We start from the raw sequence: 6,000 nt of genomic DNA, 5'->3' as shown, positions 1-6,000 counted from the left end.
CCTTGGACTTGACTGAGAATGACTCTCTCACCAGCTCTGACTAAAGTATGTGTGCATGCTGGGGAGGTGTTGGGGGTAGGGTATGTTGGACCCACATTTAATTCGGTGTGGAAAAATTAAAAAATGTGAAGTTTCCTTCATCTGAGACTGATTGCTTTGAGAACGACGGCAAAAGAAATGTAGATAAAATTAAATCTCTTTCTAAGAGAAATTTTTAAAAAAAGATTTTATGTATTTATTTGAGAGAGAGAGTGAGAACACAAGCAGGGGGGCAGCAGACAGAGGGAGAAGCAGGCTCCCCTTGGAGCAGGGAGCCCAATGTGGGGCTTGATCCCGGGACCCTGGGATGATGACCTGAGCCAAAGCAGACACTCAATGGACTGAGCCACCCAGGCACCCCCTTCTAAGAGGCTTTTAATCATAGGAAACAAACTGAGGGTTGCTGGAGGGGACGGGGGTGGGGAGATGGAGTAACTGGGTGCTGCACACTAAGAAGGGCACATGATATAATGAGCACTGGATATTTTTTAAGATTGTATTTATTCATTTGACATTTATTTGAGAGAGAGAGAGAGAATAAGCAGGGGGAGTGGCAGACAGAGGAAGAGGGAGAAGCAGGTGCGGGAGCCCTATACCAGTGTTGATCCCAGGACTCTGGAATCATGACCTGAGCCAAAGGCAGACGCCCAGCCCTATGGAACCACCCAGGTGCCCCAAGCACTGGGTATTTTATAAGACTGATGAATGAGGGGCCTCTACCTCTGAAACCAATAATACATTATATGTTAATTAATTTAATTTAAATGAAAAAAATTAACTCTCCTTCCGACTTGTAGCCCATTGACAAATACTTCCTCCAGGAACTCCCAATCTTAATATTAATGCCTTGCCAGAGGGAAAAACAACCTTAGCTTGTCAGTAGCCAGGCCTCCAGGATCTTTTAAGTCTTCTTTACCATATGAAAGTCCTTTGGAAACTTCCCTTGTCTTTACTTCCACCAACTTGAAAGTGTGTATTATCAGTCACCCCTCACAATGCAAGTACATCTCTGCCCATGGGTCCTGTCCCCATGCTATACTAAAAACAACTTTTTGCACCAAAAAGTTCTCAAGAATTCTTTCTTGGCCCTTGGCTCCCCAATCCTACTTCCTAACCCATCATGATGAGGCAAATGTTATGGCTGCTTGATCCTGGAGTTTGGTCTGGGGTTTCGGAGAGCATTTGTGCAGCTTGTATCTGCACCACAAACTCACTCCAGCTCCAGTTGATTGGAGTGTTAAATAACACACTTCAGCCAAATCCATTTGAAGGTTGAATTGGCTTTATTAAGCAATTCATGCATGAGGCAGCATCCCATCTGACAAGTAGAGGGGAGCACCAAGGAGTACAAAATAGAAGGTGTTTATAGGAAGGAGGGTGGGACAAGAAGTTATTAGCGAAGGAGGATTATTTCAGGCAAGGTCACCTTCCCTTGGGAGAAGGGCAGGAGGTCTTATTAAGTGGATCACCTCAACCTCTTTTGAGAGCTGGTGAGGCCTGTGACTGTGACGCAGAGGCCCAGATAGCCTCTGTGGTCCTGATCAGAAATTTCCAGATTGATTGGCTTAAATTTCATTCCTTGAGAGGTTGGAATTACAATTAAGCCTTGGTTTGCTGTCTTGGGGGCAAGTGACTCCACCTTGGGCCTGTGGCTTTCTTTTTACCAGAGAGAAGGCAGGTTTTAGAGAAGGCAGGTTTTGGAGAAGGCAGGTTTGTGTAGGAGCATGGAAGGTGATGTTAAGGATCCTATGTCAGACTCCGACTCAAAGTGGTAGCTACAGCAATCACACCACAAAAACTTCCCTAAATAGAAACAATCCAATTCTGCATACCAACAACCCTTGCCAGAGAAAGAAGGGTGTGCAGAGAGTGAGGGTGTGAGGAGTGAGGGTGGGGATGCAGTGATACGGTCCTGCCCAAGCCTGGGCCTGACTCCTGAGATGTGAGGGGCAGGGGATGGGGCCCATTGTGCTGCTGCTGCTGTAAACAGCTACCAGACAGGGGCTTTCTGGGAGGACATGCCACCCTTGGGGAGGAGGTCCAGAACTTCTGCTAGACAGCTTGGATGAGCCCTGAGGGCATCGGCCCCTCTTGGAGGCCCAGTTGTGTTGGTGCTGAGGAAAGGCCCTAGAGCGTTCGGTGCGCCCTGTGACTTTGGCTGGATGTCTGAGGACTCAGACACACACCAACACACACCTGGGGCACCTATCAGAGAACTGGTTGTTCTAGGCACTGAAAAACCTTCCATGTTGGGTTGGGACTTGAGATCACTGGGTACTGGCAGAAGGTCTTCAGTCTTGGAGATTGGGAAACTGAATATACCAATGGACAATGGCCAGAAAATAAGTAAAAACAGAACTCTGACCCACAGTCTGCATTAACCACCCCAGGAAGCCAGCCTACTATCTCCAAGGCAGCCTTGCAGGAGGCCAGAGTCCTTCTCTAGGAACCAGTCCAGGAATCCAAGCAGTACCCCTGTCATAGCCAGAGACAGCCAACTCAGCACCCTTCACCCATCACATGGGATGCCCAGCTCCTGATCACTGGGCCTACGGCTTCTTCAGCCAAGAGCCTCCAACCAGGGCACTCCCTTTTTTCCATTAGAAAACTTTCCCCAAACCGAGTGATGGTGGCTGGCTCCCTCACTATATAACCAGCTCTGAATAAATAGCCTTTGCTGGTTCTCACATGAGTGGTCTTCATTATTTCCACAAAAGCCTGGATCTGACCTGTGAAGAAACCTAACCCAAAGTGGGTAGGGCTAGCTCCTGACCCAGCCCTCCTCCCAATTCCCTGAATTCCTGGAGCAAGTTTGAGGGGGTGTGGAGAACAAGGCTTGGGGACATTTTTAGGGGCTCCTCCTAAGCCCAATGGCCAGGAGACAGGAGGAAATTTCACAAAAGTGGGGGTCCTGACTGGTGCATTAGGCTCCTGGGAATTTAAGAGCAGGGTCCCCCTGAAAGCCAGCTGCTGAGTCAAGGGGTCCCTGGACCTTGGCAAAGAGGCACGTGTGGCTGCTCTCAGAGGGCAGCCTTGGGTGTGTACCAAATTTCTGGGCCTGGGAGGTGGAGACCCAGGCCCCTGAGCAGGTGAGAAAACTGGCCAGGTATGCGTAATGTTACAGGGCCAGCTTTTTTAACTTAAATCACTTTGGTATATTTTACATTTAGAGAAAAGTGGCAAAAATAGTAAAAAGAATGTTCACGTTGTTCACCCAGATTCCCCAAATGTTAATATATTATTATATAAACTTTGTTCTCTACTGTCTCCCACATACGTGTGTGTGTGTGTGTGTATTACTTTTTTCCTGAATCAATAAAGAGTAAGTTGTAGGTGTGTCCCTTTATTCCTGAATATGTTGTGGTGTATTTCCTGAAGACAAGGAATTCTCTTATATAACCACGGCACAAAGATCAAAATTGGGTCATTCCCACGATATCATTATCTAAATTACAGACCTTAAATGGATTTCTCAACTTGTCCTAATAATGTCCTTGAGAAAGAAAGAGAATCCAAGATCATCTGTGGCTTCTGGTTGCCCTCTCTTTAGTCTCCTGGAATCCGGAGGAGGTTACAGTCTTCCTGAGCATTTCATGATATTGACGCTTTTGAAGAGGAGGGGTCCGGATTCTATAGAATCTTGCTTTCTGTCTGGTGTTCGCTTGTGACTGGATTCAGGTTGTGCCCATCTAGTGGGAACGCCTGGGTGAGGCTGAGCTCCTCTCCTCTTAGTGCCTCAGACAACTGACCTTGAAACCACATAGGCATCTCCATGCGCCTTTTTATGTGTGGTTCTGAGATCAAGTTGTGCCCAGGTGCTGCCAGCATTCGGGTCAGGAGAGCTCAGGCCAAAGATCAGCACTCCCCCAGAATGGGCTCCCCCCCGCCCCAGTGAGAACAGTGACCAGCTACTGTGTATGGTGCAATTTAGAAACCAATTCTCATCGCTCAGATTAAAGGTATTTGAGATGTGTGACTAAGATGTTGCTGAGAGCTTTTTTCCATTCTTGCATAAACAGGCCATAAAAAGTCACCTAGGGATGATGTCCTGTCATCCTGTCTCCTGTCCAGGTCCCTGGTGGATTCTAGTGGCCTAATGCTGGTTTGGCTTTCGGCTTGAAGGACTATTTCATGGCAGGTGGTGGTTGAAGTACCTATACGAATGGAAAACTAGAATATTTTGAGCCTCCCCTATAAGGTAGATAAACATTTTTTTTTTTGTCCTTTCTTGCTAGTAAACATTTTTAGTTAAAAAGAGTCTATGTGTATGAGGCAAAAGTTGGTCTTAGTCTTGCTATCCACATAACGTGGTGGCAAGGCTATGGAGTGGAGTCACCAGCTTCAGACTTAGCCAGTTAATGTTCTCTCCCAGTTCAGTTTGCAACCCAGGGAAATACCTTCAGTACTCTCACTGAGTGTTGAAGAAAGCCAAGAACCCCTTTTTAACTTGGCATAAAGAAAATTTGGATGCCATCCTGCATTTGCAAACTGAACACGCTGCGATACGAAATCGAGTCCTGCTCAGGGCAGAAAGCGTGATTCTTCAGCTCAAACACGCAACTTCCTTAGGCATCATTTAAAAATCTGATGCCCAGGCCCCAAACACGGGCGTTCTAATTTCACAGGCCTGAAGTGCGGTCTGGGCATCAGATATTTTAAAGCTCCCAGATGATGATCAGATGTGACCTGGGTTGAGAACACCTGGAGGAAGAATCTCAGTCCCACAGGAGATGAGACGTCTGGGACCTATCCTCCTGCCACCTCAGAGAGCAGGACCCACCAGAGGGCCAGGGAGAGACTGGAATGTCCTTCTGGGGGTGGATGCCAGGCAGGCTGGGGGGCTGGTGGTGCCATGGATGCCACCCCACTGGCCCAATCACTTTGGGGTGCCTCCTCCTTTTCTTCTCTTGGCATCTTGGAAAGGTCTAGGTGTGAATGTGGAGGGAGGAAAAGCTCTGACAAGGAAGGCCTGGTTAGAGATTTGGGAGAGTGGGGTGTGGGGGGTGTTTGGCTAAATTTGTCCTTACACACTTGAGGTGCTGTACCACACTCAGCTCTCCTCCCTTGGGGGCACTGGGGGGGGAACTAACACCTCCATGCTGGTCCAGTCATTTTCCAAGGAAAGGCTGTTGAGCTATTGCTTCCCGTCTGCGATAGGAGGGACTGAAGGAGCGAGCACAGTAACATCTCCCCTCACTTGTTAAGGGAGGTCAGCAGGCATTGGTGTTTAAGTTCTGGCTCTCTTGCTCCAAGGTTAATGACTTTTACATTTCAGGTACAAAAGCCAACTGGGACTCATTTGGGAGAGTAAGTCCACTGTGAGTGGTTGACCTGGAGGGGACTTTGTTTGAAGAGGCCACCACCTGGGAGAGGGAGAGAAGGGGAAAATCCAGCATGGGGAGCAGGGGGCCTAGTTTTGGCCAGGGAGGGGTGGGTGTCTGCAGGATGAGGGCCTTGCCTGAAGGTCTGGGCCTGTGGTTAATGGACAGGGCATCTGAGGCCAGCAGGCTGATGGTGGAGAGTGGCAGCCCTGTGGCTAGGCCTGTGTCCTGCTGCCACCAGCCCATATCCTAATTCTGCCCACTAAAGAGACCGTTGTGGACCTCTCTCACTAGCAGACTGGGATAGAGTTCTGCTGTGACCCTGGTCACTGGCTGGGTAACTGAGAGCATTTGGGGTGCCTCAAGCAGCCAAGACCTTCTCTGGAACCAGAAAGGGCTGCTCTGAATCCCTGACTGTACACACAGTGAGAGACCCTGTCTTGCTGGTGTCTGTGTCAGCACCCGTGTGGACCGATGGCCCACTTCCCACCTGCCACACTGAGCCTAGGAATTCATAGGAGCCCTAGTGTTTAGACGTCTCAGCTCTTTGACGCAATGTAAGCATCAGTTATTAAAAGCTCATCCCTGTGAAAGCCAGGGCTCAGAGGAATGCAGAAGTGACCAGACTGGGGAGGGGTGT

This window comes from Ailuropoda melanoleuca, chromosome 4 (genome assembly GCF_002007445.2).
Source record: "Ailuropoda melanoleuca isolate Jingjing chromosome 4, ASM200744v2, whole genome shotgun sequence".
Taxonomy (NCBI): domain Eukaryota; kingdom Metazoa; phylum Chordata; class Mammalia; order Carnivora; family Ursidae; genus Ailuropoda; species Ailuropoda melanoleuca.
This window is presented reverse-complemented; position numbering follows the sequence as displayed.